The sequence below is a fragment of the Coregonus lavaretus genome, assembly GCF_964263955.1.
Source record: "Coregonus lavaretus genome assembly, chromosome: 16".
Lineage (NCBI taxonomy): Eukaryota > Metazoa > Chordata > Actinopteri > Salmoniformes > Salmonidae > Coregonus > Coregonus lavaretus.
This window is the reverse complement of record NC_140003.1, coordinates 8,969,707-8,987,236: the sequence shown is the minus strand read 5'-3', so window position 1 is coordinate 8,987,236 and position 17,530 is coordinate 8,969,707.

Below are 17,530 nucleotides of genomic sequence, written 5' to 3'. Positions count from 1 at the left end.
GGAAAGCTGAGCTGACTACACTGACTGTGCTAGGGGGCAGACTCCACTAAGCTGGCAGGCTGGCTAACACCTTATCTCATTGTGGAGCTAGAGTAGTTAAAGCTCTGTCTATGCTGATAGATAAAATGAGAGCACCCCTCCAGCTCCCCGACCAAGGCCCTTCTCCCCCGATTGCTCAGTTTAGCCGGGCGGCCAGCTCTAGGAAGAATCTTGGTGGTTCCAAACTTCTTCCATTTAAGAATGATGGAGGCCACTGTGTTCTTGGAGACCTTCAATGCTGCAGACATTTTTTGGTACCCTTCTCCAGATCTGTGCCTCGACACAATCCTGTCTCTGAGCTCTACGGGCAATTCCTTCGACCTCATGGCTTGGTTTTTGCTCTGACATGCACTGTCAACTGTGGGACCTTACATAGACAGGTGCGTGCCTTTCCAAATCATGTCCAATCAATTGAATTTACCACAGGTGGACTCCAATCAAGTCATCTCAAGGATGATCAATGGGAACAGGATGCACCTGAGCTCAATTTTGAGTCTCATAGCAAAGGGTCTGAATATTTACGTAAATAAGGCATTTCTGTTAGTTTTTTTTGTTTTTTTGCAAACATTTCTAAAAACCTGTTTTCGCTTTGTCATTATGGGGTATTGTGTGTAGATTGATGAGGAAAATATTCATTTAATCAATTTTAGAATAACGCTGTAACGTACCAAAATGTGGAAAAAGGGAAGGAGTCTGAATACTTTACGAATGCACTGTAGATCACTACTCCCCAACACTGGCTGTGATGGAAACAGGAAGTGTCGGTACAATTGTATACATTTTCATTAGACATTGTCACGGTTTCGGCCGAGGCTGCTCCTCCTCCTTGTTCGGGCAGGCTTCGGCGGTCGTCGTCCCCGGAGTACTAGCTGCCACCGTTCGATGTTTCATGTTTGTTTGGTTTTGTCTGTTTGTACACCTGTCCCTTGTTAGTGTTTGATTTGGTTGCCTATTTAGTTTTCGTGTGTGGGGGCAGGTGTTATGTGGTATTGTTTATTGTCAAGCTGTTGCTCTTTTTGTATTACTCTCGTGTTTGTTGTTTTCCGAGAGTCCGCACTGTGTGCGCTATCTTCATTTTACGCACTGTGTGTGTTGTGCGTAATTTGTATTTTGCCTCCCGGTTGGGTTGGCTGTTCGCCTGTTTGGTGCTGCATTTTGTTAACTAAAGTCTGTTGACGAACGCCCGTGTTTCCTGCGCTTGATTTCCTCACCGCATCTACACTCAGCTACTGACAGAATACCACATCACATCATGGAGTCAGCAGGAGCACCCGCGCCGACAGAGGTCATGGAGGACCGTCTTCGTGGACAGGAGGACCGGATTAACCAGATCGGTCACGCCTTGGATCGGGTGATGAACACTCTCCACCGATGGGAAAGCAGCGGGGTACCCACGCCCCCACCTACCGGACCATCCCCATCGGTCAGTCCTCCTGTCCACATTCCGGAACCCAGTGGGATTCGGCTCTCGCTCCCGAGGGCGTACGACGGCTCCGCTGCCGGGTGTCAAGGGTTCCTGCTACAGGTGGAGCTCTACCTCGCCACCGTACACCCGGCGCCCTCGGGACACGAGAGCGTCTCCGCCCTCATCTCCTGTCTCACCGGCAAGGCGTTGGAGTGGGCCAACGCCGAATGGAGGAGAATGGACGCCGCTACCATCACCTATGCGGAGTTCTCCCGCCGCTTCCGGGCCGTGTTCGACCATCCACCAGAAGGGAAGGCGGCGGGGGAGTGTCTGTTCTTCCTCCGACAGGGGATGAGGAGCGCACCGGATTTTGCCCTGGAGTTCCGGACTCTAGCGGCAGATGCAGGGTGGAATGAGCGGGCCCTCATAGACCACTTCCGTTGTAGCCTCCGGGAGGACATCCAAAGAGAGTTGGCGTGCAGGGATACCATGTTGACGTTTGACCAACTAGTCGACATGGCCATTCGGTTGGACACCCTGCTCGCCACCCGTGGACGTCCCGGATGGGGGTCGCCCATTTCACCCTCCAGCACCTCCGAGCCGAGCCCTATGGAGCTCGGAGGTGCTGGCGCTAGAGAAAGGAGGAGTAGGAAGCCGAGGGGGGCCGTCCCCTGCACCAACTGTGGCCGTGGAGGGCACACCGCGGCTAGGTGTTGGGGAAGGTCCCCCGGTGGAGGTGAAGGCAGGCCACGCATTGGGGAGTCCTCCCAGGTGAGTAGGCGCCCTACTTACCCAGAGCTTTCTGTCGTTCACATAACCTTGCCTGTTTGTTTTCCACAGGTAGCACCTCGTTCCCAGCATAAGGCGCTAGTCGATTCAGGCGCAGCTGGGAACTTTGTAGATCGCCAGTTCTGTGTAGAATTAGGGATTCCTCTCCTTCCCGTTGATAAGCCTTTCCCTGTACATGCCCTAGATAGCCGTCCGTTAGGATCTGGGTTGATTAGGGAGGTCACAGCGCCCCTTAAGATGGAGGCGCAGGGGGGTCATGAGGAGACGATTCAGCTCTATCTGATTGACTCTCCTGCGTATCCAGTGGTGCTGGGGCTTCCCTGGTTGATTACCCATGACCCTACTATTTCGTGGCGAGAGAAAGCTCTTAAAGGGTGGTCTGCTCAGTGTGAGGGGCTGTGTCTGGGTGTTTCCATAGGGGCGACCTCGGTGGAAAGTCCGAATCTAATGCCTGCACTGCATATTCCCCCCGAGTATGAGGATTTGACACTGGTGTTTAGTAAGACTAGGGCGGCGCAGCTGCCGCCTCATAGACAGGGGGATTGTGCGATAGATCTCCAGTTAGGAGCAGCCCTCCCGCGGAGCCATGTGTATCCCTTGTCTCAAGAGGAGAGGAAGGCGATGGAAACTTACATCGCCGAGTCTCTGAGACAGGGATACATACGGGCCTCCACTTCACCCGCTTCCTCTAGCTTCTTTTTTGTGAAGAAAAAGGATGGAGGTCTGCGCCCGTGTATTGATTACCGCGGTCTCAATCAGATTACGGTGAAGTACAGCTATCCACTTCCTCTGATTGCGACTATGACGGAATCATTACACGGTGCTCAGTTCTTCACAAAATTGGATCTCAGGAGCGCATATAACTTGGTGCGCATTAGAGAGGGCGATGAATGGAAGACAGCGTTTAGCACGACCTCCGGTCATTACGAGTATCTCGTCATGCCATATGGGTTAATGAATGCTCCCTCAGTCTTCCAATCCTTCGTCGATGAGATTTTCCGGGACATGCAGGGGCAGGGAGTAGTCGTGTACATAGACGATATTCTGGTGTACAGTTCTACCCGAGCAGAGCATGTAGCCCTGGTGCGCCGAGTGTTGAGGAGGCTGTTGGAGCATGACCTATATGTCAAGGCAGAGAAATGTCTGTTCTTTCAGAAGTCGGTCTCCTTTTTGGGTTATCAGTTGTCTGCGTCAGGGGTGAAGATGGAGGTTGACCGGGTGTCAGCTGTGCGTAATTGGCAAACCCCAACCACTGTGAAAGAGGTGCAACAGTTCTTGGGTTTTGCGAATTACTACCGGAGGTTTATCCGGGGTTTTGGACAGGTGGCAGCTCCCATAACGTCTCTGTTGAAGGGGGGTCCGGTGCGCTTGCGGTGGTCAGCTGAGGCGGACAGGGCTTTTGGGAGACTGAAGGACCTGTTTACCTTGGCGCCGGTGTTGGCGCATCCGGATCCCGCTTTACCATTCCAGGTAGAGGTAGACGCGTCCGAGGCCGGTATTGGGGCCGTTCTCTCACAACGGTCTGGCACACCACCTAAACTCCGCCCCTGTGCTTTTTATTCTAAGAAGCTCAGTCCGGCGGAGCGGAATTATGACGTAGGGGACAGGGAGCTGTTAGCCGTGGTACAGGCCCTAAAGGTGTGGAGGCATTGGCTTGAGGGGGCTCAACACCCTTTCCTCATTTTGACTGACCACCGTAACCTGGAATACATCCGGGCAGCTAGGAGACTGAATCCTCGCCAGGCCCGCTGGACTATGTTTCTAGCCCGGTTTGTGTTTAAAATCACTTACATCCCTGGGTCCCAGAACGGGAAGGAAGATGCCCTGTCTCGGCGGTATGACACGGAGGAGAGGTCCGTTGAGCCCACTCCCATACTACCAAAGTCTTGTCTGGTTGCACCGGTGGTATGGGAGGTCGATGCAGAGATCGAGCGGGCGTTACGCACCGACCCAAGTCCTCCACAGTGTCCAGTGGGTCGGACGTACGTTCCGCTCGAGGTACGCGATCGCCTCATTTATTGGGCTCATACGTCCCCCTCCTCTGGACATCCAGGTATCGGCCGGACAGTTCACTGCCTTAGCACTAAGTACTGGTGGCCAACGTTAGCCAGGGATGTGAGGATTTATGTCTCCTCCTGTTCGGTGTGTGCCCAGTGTAAGGCGCCCAGACATTTGCCCAGGGGTAAGCTACAACCCCTGCCCGTTCCACAACGACCCTGGTCCCACCTCTCGGTGGATTTTGTTACAGACCTTCCCCCCTCACAGGGGAATACTACCATCCTGGTCGTTGTGGATCGGTTCTCGAAGGCCTGTCGTCTCCTTCCCATGCCGGGTCTCCCTACTGCCCTACAGACCGCTGAGGCTCTGTTTACCCATGTCTTCCGGCATTACGGGGTACCCGAGAATATAGTGTCTGATCGAGGCCCCCAGTTCACCTCCAGAGTGTGGAGAGCGTTTATGGAACGGTTGGGGGTTTCGGTGAGCCTTACCTCGGGTTACCACCCGGAGAGTAATGGGCAGGTTGAACGTGTCAACCAGGATGTGGGTAGGTTTCTGAGGTCTTATTGCCAGGGCCGGCCGGAGGAATGGGCGAGATACGTTCCGTGGGCCGAGATGGCCCCTGCGGTGGATGAGTGGGTGCGGCGCTCGGAGGAGACATGGAACGCTGCCCACGTTCATCTGCAGCGGGCCATCCGTCGGCATAAGATGAGCGCCGATCTCCACCGCAGTGAGGGGCCTGTGTACGCACCTGGAGATCGAGTCTGGCTCTCGACCAGAAACCTGCCCCTCCGCCTGCCCTGCCGGAAGCTGGGTCGGCGGTTTGTGGGGCCATTCAAAGTCCTGAGGAGGTTGAACGAGGTGTGTTACAGGTTAGAACTGCCTATTGATTACAGGAATATTAACCCCTCGTTCCATGTGTCTCTCCTCAGGCCGGTGGTAGCTGGTCCACTCCAGGACTATGAGATAGAAGAGACTCCTCCGCCCCCGTTGGACATCGAGGGGGCTCCGGCGTACACTGTGAGGTCCATCCTTGATTCGAGACGCCGGATGGGGGGTCTCCAATATCTCGTGGAGTGGGAGGGGTACGGCCCGGAGGAGCGGTGCTGGGTGCCGAGGAGGGACATATTAGACCTGTCCCTGCTGACCGAGTTCCATCGGGGTCATCCTACGCGCCCTGCTCCGCGTCGTCCTGGTCGTCCCCGAGGCCGGGATCGGCGCACGGCTGGAGCCGCGCGTCAAGGGGGGGATACTGTCACGGTTTCGGCCGAGGCTGCTCCTCCTCCTTGTTCGGGCAGACTTCGGCGGTCGTCGTCCCCGGAGTACTAGCTGCCACCGTTCGATGTTTCATGTTTGTTTGGTTTTGTCTGTTTGTACACCTGTCCCTTGTTAGTGTTTGATTTGGTTGCCTATTTAGTTTTCGTGTGTGGGGGCAGGTGTTATGTGGTATTGTTTATTGTCAAGCTGTTGCTCTTTTTGTATTACTCTCGTGTTTGTTGTTTTCCGAGAGTCCGCACTGTGTGCGCTATCTTCATTTTACGCACTGTGTGTGTTGTGCGTAATTTGTATTTTGCCTCCCGGTTGGGTTGGCTGTTCGCCTGTTTGGTGCTGCATTTTGTTAACTAAAGTCTGTTGACGAACGCCCGTGTTTCCTGCGCTTGATTTCCTCACCGCATCTACACTCAGCTACTGACAGACATGGTGGGATATTTTAGTGTCTTTAAAATTAATTATGAGACAAATTGCGCTGGAAACGATTTCTTGCGCAATTGTTGATAAAATAACCATAATGTCGAGGTAAATTTGCATCATGCGATGGTATGTTGTGTTGGCCTCTCACTAGGACTTGAATATGCATGCACAGTTTATTAGGCTACAGATAAAATAAATTATAATGAACTTCATACGATGGTGAAAGTGCACGGTGATGAGCTTGATGCTCCTTTCCAATAAATTTGAGGGTCTTAATTTGACATGATCATCGGTGCTTAGCTGCGAATGAACAAATAAAAATGATCTTGCTCTTATCCATCTCATCATAATAACCTAACCTGTCCAGTTTATCAGCAAACTATTGTCTTGAGAGCATGCGCAAAAACCAGATTGGACAAGTTTGCCATTTATCGCAACTGTGTGACAAAACCATCAGTAGAGTGGAAAATGCAATGGAAACACATTGAATTTATGTATTTTATTCGGTGCATGAGAACTTAAGTCCACATTTTTTAAATTATGTGCACGACATCCTCACGGACCGCCTTATATCCGACACAAGTCAGTTTGATGGGAACAAACCTCTGGTGGGGAAATACACATATTTTTCTAAAGCAGATGTTATAATATTCACATGAAAATCAGTCACAAATTGGATGGAAACCTAGCTAATGATGTGGTAGAGGAGCTGCAGCTCAGGAGCTGCATGTCAGGTCCAGTCATAAGACCTTGTTCATTCCTTTTTAAGGAAACATGGCTGTCTTGTTGATGATTCCATAGTCTCAGATTTGGTTAAAGAGTGACTGGCCCTAAATAGCAACGAATCCCTTTGAAGCAAAAACACTATATATACAAAGGTATGTGGACACCCCTTCAAATTAGTGAATTCAGCTATTTCAGCCCGTTGCTGACAGGTGTATAAAATCGACTACACAGCCAGTACACATAGTAGAATGGCCTCACTGAAGAGCTCAGTGACTTTCAACGTGGCACCGTCATAGGATGCCACCTTTCCAATAAGTCAGTTCGTAAAATTACTGCCCTGCTAAAGCTGCCCCTGTCAACTGTAAGTGCTGTTATTGTGATGTGGAAACATCTAGGAGCAACAAGGGCTCAACCGCGAAGTGATAGGCCTACAAGCTCACAGAACGGGACCACCAAGTGCTGAAGCGCGTACACGTAAAATCATCTGTCCTCGGTTGTAACACTCATTACCGAGTTCCAAACTGGCTCTGGAAGCAACGTCAGCACAAGAACTGTTCGTCGGGAGCTTCATAAAATGGGTTTCCATGACCAAGCATCCGCACACAAGCCTAGGATCACCATCCGCAATGCCAAGCGTCGGCTGGAGAAGTGTAAAGCTCGCCGCCATTGGACTCTGGTGCAGTGGAAATGCTTTCTCTGGAGTGATGAATCACGCTTCACCATCTGGCAGTCCGATGGATGAATCTGGGATTGGCGGATGCCAGGAGACCGCTACCTGCCGGAATGCATAGTGCCAACTGTAAAGTTTGGTGGAGGAGGAATAATGGTCTGGGGCTGTTTTTCATGGTTCGGGCTAGGCTCCTTAGTTCAAGTGAAAGGAAATCTTAACGCTACAGCATTCTAGATGATTCTGAGCTTTCAACTTTGTGGCAACAGTTTGGGGAAGGCCATTTCCTGTTTCAGCATGACAATGCCCCCGTGCACAAATTGATGTCCATACAGAAATGCTTTGTCGAGATCGGAGTGGAAGAACTTGACTGGCCTGCACAGAGCCCTGACCTCAACCCCATCAAATACCTTTGGGATGAATTGGAACGCCGACTGCGAGCCAGGCCTAATTGCCCAACATCAGTGCCCGACCTCACTAATGCTCTTGTGGCTGAATAAGCAAGTCCCTGCAGCAATGTTACAACATCTAGTGGAACGCCTTCCCAGAAGAGTGAAGGCTGTAATAGCAGCAAAGTGGGGGACCAACTCCATATTAATGCCCATGATTTTGGAATGAGATGTATGACGAGAAGGTGTCCACATACTTTTGGTCATGTAGTGTATTTTATGGAAAAGAGCTGTTGTATGTTTCCGGACGATGCACCATGCTGCCTTGTTGACAAAATGACCGAGGGGCGCAGATTACGGTTTGATTTGAGAAGTGCGGTGCCCCGTAGCTCAGCATAATCAAATCCGCCCGTTGAATGGGGCTCCGGTGTGCAACGGCCAGTGGTGGTGAGTATAACCAGAGATAATGACCTCTCTGGTATAACTTAGCTAATGACGTTAGATAATGTTGTTGCTGGTTATGTAGGTAGCTATCTTTAAATAAAGTGAGGCAGGCTAGCTAACATTACAACTACCTCATTACAACTTAGCTAGGTCGTGGCTCATACAAGTTTATTGTGTATTGTCTAGATACTGCTGGTTATGTAACATTATCATTTGATAATACTAGTGAGGCAACTAGCTAGCTAACATTAGCCTACAAATCAGATTTGCAAGTTAGTTCATAGGTCATACAAGTGTATTCTGTATTGTCTAGGGCAAAACTAAATAATGGATGCAGCTATGGTGGAAGCTAACTCATGTCTGAGTCTGACTAATACAGTGAGTATGGTTACATGCACACAATAATTTGATTATTGTGGATAGTCAGATTAATATAATAGTTTGATTAAAACATTTACATGCTTTGCAAGAATAATTATTTCCCTAATAATCCTGTTTACATGGACACATCTGAAATCAGGTTACCTGATGGCACGCTGATAAATGCAGAAAATCGGCAATCAAAATAAACGTTCTACCACAGCGACCATGTTATTTTTGGGAAGCATATTTGATTCTGAGTTCGGACATATAAAGTTTGCATGTGAAAACAACTTCTAAGACGCATACATTCAGTTGTTCCGAACTCACTTCACTCATGCTTAAAAGGGAGGCTCGCTCGGCTGGTGCTAGCACATGTGCAGATCAAGTACACCACTGGAACGCCGATTTAAGGCGTTTACATGTTCTAATAATTCGAAAGACTACTCAGAAAACCAGGTGTTTTAATCGGCGTGTGCTTACTTGGAGTTTGACCTTATGCCGATTTAAGATAAACAGAGTAAGGTGTCTACATGACTGTTGCATAATCTGCCTACTGCCATAATCAGTTTAATATCGAATTATTACTGTGAATGTAAACATTCTCAATGAACTAGGAGCAACAAACCGTAACGGCGTCACCAGCCTGAATCTAATCCAATCTGGAGCTGCAGCACAGGAGGTTGGTGGCACCTTAATTGCGGAGGATTGCTCGTGGTAATGGCTGGAGCGGAATAGGTGGAATGGTATCAAATACATGGTTCTATGTGTTTGATGCCATTCCATTCGCTCCGTTCCAGCCATTATTATGAGCCGTCCTCCCCTCAGCAGCCTCCACTGAGCTACAGTCGGTCTACTACATCTGTAAAGCGTAGCATTATGGTTTCTACTAGTTACCACAGCCACAAACTCACATTTCTCTATATCGTATGAATTCATGAAAACAAACATTTGATTTTTTTTCTTAATTTAAGGTTAGGGTTAGGCATATAGTTAGCAGTGTGGTTAAGGGTAGGGTTAAGGTTAGGCTCAAAATCGCATTTTAAGAAGATAAATTGTAGAAATAAGCAGCCTGTATGAGTTTTTGGCTGTTGTAACTAGTGACGACCTAGAATTAGCTTGACCCGAGAGTTACTGCTCTGATGACACAGACGGCTTCATCAACAACGGTAATGTGTGTTATGTGAAAAGTTGTATAAAAAAAGACCCGCTTTGATAAACTAGTCGGTTAATTACCCAGCCAAGCATATACACGTAGTAATCATTTTGGATGTGAATTGCGTTATCAAAAATCTTTGTCCTTTCTTTATAACAAAATGCAATTTACCACTTGGCTGTCTATTATATCACCCTGTTACAGGCCCTCCCAGTCAACACCACCTCATAAGATGAGGAAGTACATTGTTTATAAGGATTGCCTGCTGCAGTTGTTCGAGAGATATCCAGTTTGTAGCCGAACATGCAACATAGAGAAGACCAGAAAGGGGACCCTCAGCATCACGCAGACATGCCCTCGCTGTGAGCATTCCTATAAATGGAACAGGGAGGACACTTGAATCAGGTTGGTGACATTTGACCTGGTCAAAGGTCAAAACTGTTTCGAGTTTTGTCCCAATTCAATTTCAAAACCTAGCCTGGTGGAACCAGCCTGATCACTGTGTTCACCATTCTATTTCACTTGACATTTCATGATATCTGAAGTGAAATAGAAAGGTGAATGTAGTGATCAGGTTGGTTCCTCCAGGCTAATCATAACCACCATTGAAAATGTAATCAGTGCTCTGTGTGTGTGTGTGTGTGTTTGTGTATGACCGACCAGTATCATTGATGAGGAGCCAGGAGCTGATCTACGCTGCCATGCCCATCAATGGGGCGCTGCAAAGACCTTACCTCCAGCCTCACCTCTTGCCTGCTCACCAACGGTTATCAATGTGGAGACCAGAATTAGGTAGGTTCAGTCTGGCCTGTTCAAACTTCAACATAGGATAGGTGATATCTGACAAACAAACATATACTAACTGCCATTGGTAATAGAACAGTGACTATGTGTGTATTGTGGCAGCCCAGAGGAGGCAAAAGTGTAACATCAGCAACTGTAAATAATTTTTCTAGCTAGTTACAGTGCATTCGGAAAAGTATTCAGACCCCTTCCCTTTTTCCACATTCTGTTACGTTACAGCCTTATTCTAAAATTGATTAAATAATTACAAATTTGTCATCAATCTACACACAATACCTCATAATGATGAAGCGAAAACAGGTTTTTAGAAATGTTTGCAAAAAAAGTAATACAAAAAAGTAATTTATTTACGTAAGTATTCAGACCCTTTGCTATGAGACTCGATATTGAGCTCAGGTGCATCCTGTTTCCATTGATCATCCTTGACATGTTTTTACAACTTGATTGGAGTCCACCTGTGGTAAATTCAATTGATTGGACATGATTTAGAAAGGCACACACCTGTCTATATAAGGTCCCACAGTTGACAGTGTATGTCAGAGCAAAAACCGAGCCATGAGGTCAAAGGAGTTGTCCGTAGAGCTCCGAGACAGGGTTGTGTCGAGGCACAAATCTGGGGAAGGGTAACAAAAACTTTCTGCATCATTGAAGGTCCCCAAAAACACAGTGGCCCCCATCATTCTTAAATGGAAGAAGTTTGGAACCACCAATACTTTTCCTAGAGCTGGCCACCCGGCCAAACTGAGCAATCGGGGGAGAAAGGCCTTGGTCAGGGAGGTGACCAAGAACCCAATGGTTCCTCTGACAGAGCTCCAGAGTTCCTCTGTGGAGATGGGAGACCTTCCAGAAGGACAGCCATCTCTGCAGCACTCCACCAATCAGGCCTTTATGGTAGAGTGGCCAGACGGAAGCCACTCCTCAGTAAAAGGCACATGACAGCCCGCTTGGAGTTTGCCAAAAGGTATCTTAAGGACTCTCGGACCATAAAGAAACCAAGATTGAACCCTTTGGCCTGAATGCCAAGCGTCAATGCTGGAGGAAACCTAGCATCATCCCTACAGTGAAGCATGGTGTGGGGATGTTTTTCAGCGGCAGGGACTGGGAGACTAGTCAGGATCGAGGGAAAGATGAACGGAGCAAAGTATAGGGAGATCCTTAATGAAAACCTGCTCCAGAGCGCTCAGGACATCAGACTGGGGCAAAGGTTCACCTTCCAACAGGACAACGACCCTAAGCACAGAGCCAAGACAACGCAGGAGTGGCTTTGGAACAAGTCTCTGAATGTCCTTGAGTGGCCCAGCCAGAGCCTGGACTTGAACCCGATCGAACAACTCTGGAGAGACCTGAAAATAGCTGTGCAGCGACGCTCCCCATCCAACCTGACAGAGCTTAAGAGGATCTGCAAAGAAGAATGGGAGAAATTCCCCAAATACAGGTGTGCCAAGCTTGTAGCGTCATACCCAAGAAGACTCGAGGCTGTAATCGCTGCCAAATGTGCGTCAACAAAGTAATTTCCATTTTTTATTTTGATTACATTTGCAAACATTTCTAAAAACCTGTTTTTGTTTTGTCATTATGGGGTATTGTTTGTAGATTAATGACGGGAAAAAAAACAATTTAATCAATTTTAGAAGAAGGCTGTAACGTAACAAAATGTGGAAAAAGTCAAGTGGTCTGAATTCTTTCCGAATGCACTGTATGTAACATAATTGACTAAGGGTTGACATTGGTTTTGATTATGACCATGATAGGCATGATGCAAGATATGATTCCGAACAGATGTAAATAACAAGGTATTGTATATCCAGGAAACTAGCTAGCTATGTTTACTAGCACACAGTGAGGAGAAACAACAATACAACAATTTACTGTTGTAAATCTCTAAAACTGAAGTTGATTTTACTATTATATTTTGTTGCCTGAGCATGCCTGATAGACATGGCTGTAGCTAGATACTGTCTGCCTACCTACCTAGGTACATTTGTACGGTCTGGTCACTGCAAAGGTTAAGGGTTATATTGGAAATGTAATCTCTGTGCCTGTGCAAATATACAAGTTAAATGGGTTTCCATCGCATTTTCAACTCTACTGATGGTTTTGGCACAAAAACTGTTGCGTTATATAGCAAATGTGCCTACTCTGGTCTTGGCACATGCACTCTAGCCAACAGCTCGCAGATACAGTGCAGGTATGCTGCCTACATTGTGAAATTATTATGGATAAAAGCAATATTATTTGTATTTGTCAAACGGCAGCCAAGCATTGATCATCATGTCACCAGAATATGCCCCTTGATATTTATTGGAAAGGAGCATCAAGCTCATGAACTTGCACCTTCACCACCCCTGTGAAGTTCATCATTTATTTCATCTATAGCCTAATAAACTACATGCTTTCCCGAGTTGTCATGAGAGGACCACACAACATATCATCATGTGACTCTATGAGCGTTTCCACCGCCATTTCGCACATTATAAATGTTACTGACACAAAAACATCCCACCATGTCTAATGAACAAATTGTCTCTCGGCATTAATACAATTGTACTGGCATTTCATGTTTTTCCATCAGCCCGGTCGTGACTTTTTTCATGTGTCAGGTAATTCATCAGCGTGAAATGGTTGGATGGAAACGTGGTTAATGAGGGACATTAGGACAAAGATCAGTCAACAAAGTGAATAGGGGGGGCTGAAGAAGGTGTGAAAAGGTTTAGGAGGGCACTTCAATCGCTCTCATACACAACAATACATTTACTGTCTAAGCACAACCCTGCACAACCAAAACCCCCTTCCTCATCTCAAAGTACTGTCTGTAAACCTCCCCCAGCCCATTGACTTTGACAGATAATTATTGTCAATAGTAGCCCTTTGCAGGGGAATTTTGTAGACATGTCTTTGTTGTGTTTTGACAATCTGCAGAGAGAAGAATGAGGTGGTTGTAACATTACTGTTGTAGTCATGATTTTACACCTTTCAGTGTCCCTTGCTGGTTTCTGTCCCAGAATCTTGTTGTGCTCCATAACCGCAAGGTGTGTCTGCTCCCTCATGATTGTGTACCCAAAATGCCCCTGCCGCTTTGGGGTATTTTTCAGCAGGGCACTGTGGAATGACTCCAGATAACCTGAGTTTTACAAAGAGAAAAGGTAAAAAGAGAAGAGGGGTAGACTACATTTACTACATGGTCTGGAAGGTACTCTGTGCTCCTCAGGCTAACTCTAACCACCTGTAACCCCATAATACAAACACAAACACTACCCAATTAATATTTATGCCATGGTTACTGTAAATTGAGCTATCTTAGCCGTCAGCTTGTACATTTGTCACAACCTAAAATAAAGAAATGATCGAAAAGTAAAACACATAATAATAAAAGGAATAATAGATATACAACACTGGCGGTCGGTGCCGTTAAATATTTTTTTATGAGCATGGCCTTATTTCTATTACAGCATATTGGAAGACTGTCATTCATATTCCATTCACCCAGCTCAATGTAACATCGATAGGTTTAGGCTACTACATGATACTAAAATTTTCCATATACCCATCATGAGGTTGCTACAACCTAGTCTATGAATGAAAGATTACAACGTAGCTGCACAGGTCGAGATTACAGGTCGCACTGCCAAAGCTAACTCTCTCTCCTCTGCTCTTATCCTTCTAGACGTATCTGCTGCCTTTGATACTGTGAACCATCAGATCCTCCTCTCCACCCTCTCCGAGTTGGGCATCTCCGGCGCTGCTCACTCTTGGATTGCGTCCTACCTGACAGGTCGCTCCTACCAGGTGGCGTGGCGAGAATCTGTCTCCGCACCACGTGCTCTCACCACTGGTGTCCCCCAGGGCTCAGTTCTAGGCCCTCTCCTATTCTCCCTATACACCAAGTCACTTGGCTCTGTCATATTCATTTTCTCCTTTCCCCCTTCTGATAACCAGGTGGCAAATCGCATCTCTGCATGTCTGGCAGACATATCAGTGTGGATGTCGGATCACCACCTCAAGATGAACCTCGGCAAGACAGAGCTGCTCAACTCCATTGTGTCCTCCTCCCAGAGTGCAAAGAACCTTGGCATGACCCTGGACAACACCCTGTCGTTCTCTGCTAACATCAAAGCGGTGACCCGATCCTGCAGGTTCATACTCTACAACATTCGCAGAGTACGACCCTACCTTACACAGAAAGCGGCACAGGTCCTAATCCAGGCACTTGTCATCTCCTGTCTGGATTACTGCAACTCGCTGTTGGCTGGGCTCCCTGCCTGTGCCATTAAACCCCTGCAACTTATCCAGAACGCTGCAGCCCGTCTGGTGTTCAACCTTCCCAAGTTCTCACGTCACCCCGCTCCTCCGCACACTCCACTGGCTTCCAGTTGAAGCTCGCATCTACTACAAAACCATGGTGCTTGCCTACGGAGCTGTGTGGGGAACGGCACCTCTTTACCTTCAGGCTCTGATCAGACCCTACACCCAAACGAGGGCACTACGTTCATCCACCTCTGGCCTGCTAGCCCCCCTACCTCTACGGAAGCACAGTTCCCGCTCAGCCCAGTCAAAGCTATTCGCTGCTCTGGCACCCCAATGGTGGAACAAGCTCCCCCACGACGCCAGGACAGCGGAGTCACTGACCACCTTCCGGAGACACTTGAAACCCTACCTCTTTAAGGAGTACCTGGAATAGTATAATAGTAATCCTTCTACCCCCCCTTTACTACCACTGTCTTTTGTCTAAACTAACACCTGACTTATTTCACCTGCTAGCACTGACTTGTTTAAAGAAATGTACTTATTGTGATCGAGATGTAGTTGTCCCTGATTGCACTGACTTTGCTCACAGCTGCTTGTTTGAAGAAGTGTACTTACTGTGATGAAGATGTGGTTGTCCGACTGGCTATCCTAAGTTGAATGCACCAATTTGTAAGTCGCTCTGGATAAGAGCGTCTGCTAAATGACTTAAATAAATATGTAAAATTAATCAAGGTGACAGACATTGACACATTCAATACCACCTTGCACAATCTTGCCTGTATCTAGCTGATCTGGGGTGTAAGCATTAGTCCAACAGTTGCAAACGAGAGTTTATATTGGACAAATTCAGGTATGTTTATCCCCATTTCGTTCAGTTTGCTTCCAGTTAAGAAACGTTTTTCAACAGAATCGGCGGAATGAATACACCCCTGATCACACACAAACACAGTACACTTTCATAGCAGCCACATACAAACAGCATGATCCCTTTGATCGTTGGATAATTCCATCTCGCATTTACACATTCTCCTACTCTCACCTTTTCCCTTCCCTTGTGGACTTCAGTGCACAACATATCAGCTGTCTGTGACCAGGCTAAAAAAACTTTCCAAGCCAAACCTTCATATCATAACTGCTAACCTCTACACACAGCCTTCATCGTTGTCACCATATTAGCTAACGTCAAGTCAACATAGCTACTAGAACTAACGCGTTAGTAAACCCGCTACGATCATGCAGTACAGTGTACAGTTAGCAAGCAGTTTAGCAGTTACACAGGCGGGCCTGGTGGCAATAAATTAATAAAACCAAATGCTTACCTTGACCTGGAAGAGTTCCAGTGTTGGATAGCCATAGCCAGCTAGGTAACATAGCATCCCTCTCTGTTTGAGCCGGGTGTTTGAGTAAGATAAACTAGCTAGCTGCATTTGCTAGCTAAGTAGGTGAAAGTGAAAAAAATATGAAATATAGTTAGCAAGCTCTCTCTCTCTCTCTCTCTTGCTTCTCCTTCATTTTTGAAGAAATGAATTTGTTCAAAACTGTTGAACTATTGCCTTTCTCTCTCTTTGAGTCAACTACTCACCACATGTTATGCACTGAAGTGCTATCTAGCTGTAGCTTATGCTTTCAGTACTAGATTAATTATCTGATCTTTTGATTGGGTGGACAACATGTCAGCTGCAACAGCTCTGATAGGTTGGAGGATGTCCTCCGGAAGTTGCCATAATTACTGTGTAAGTCTATGGAAGGGGGTGAGAACCACAAGCCTGCTAGGTTTTGTATTGAAGTCAGTGTACCCAGAGGAGGACCGAAACTAGCTGTACTCCAGCTACACCATGATGTTACCCTACAGAGTGCTGTTGAGGCTACTGTAGACCTTCATTGCAAAACAGTGTGTTTTAATTAATTATTTGGTGACATGAATATATTTAGTATAGTTATACCTAAAAAGCATAACTTTTTAAAAATGTTTCACTATTTTTATTTTCCTGAAATTCCCTGAAGAGGATGGTCCTCCCCCTTCCTCCATTGTTATTGCCTACCCTCACCACCTCGGGGCGGCCCGTCCGGAAGTCCAGGACCCAGTTGCAGAGGTAGGTATTCAGTCCCAGGTTCTTTAACTTAGTGATGAGTTTGGAGGGTACTATGGTGTTGAACGCTGAGCTGTAATAAATGAACAGCATTCTCACATAGGTGGTCCTTTTGTCCAAGTGGGAAAGGGCAGTGTGGAGCGCAATAAAGATTGCATCAGGTGACATGCTGGTAGAAAGGAGGTAAGACGGATTTCTGATTTCCTGCATTAAAATTGCCTCTAGATTTTCTTGTTTGCTTATGGCCCTATACAGCTCGTTGAGTGTGGTCTTAGTGCCAGCATCGGTTAGTGGTGGTGAAATATGAAATATATAGATTAAAAGTCTCTTGGTAAATAGTATGGTATACAGGCTTATCATGAGGTATTCTAACTCAGGCGAGCAGAACCTTGAGACTTCCTTAATATTAGAGATTGTGCACCAGCTGTTGTTAACAAAGAGACACACACCACCCCCCTTGAGCTTACTCGACACTGATGTTCTGTCCTGCCGATGCATAGAAAAACCAGCTAGAATATTATCCATGTCCTTGTTCAGCCAAGTTTCAGAGAAACATAGGATATTACAGTTCTTCAGGTCCCGCTGATAGGATAGTCTCGAATTGAGCTTTGTTCTCCAGTGATTGTACATTTGCCAATATAACAAAATCCAATGCTTCGAGCGTAATACATTTCCTGCTTTCTAGATGTAGCCATCTTGAAATGTGTGTTTGTGATGCTAACCTTA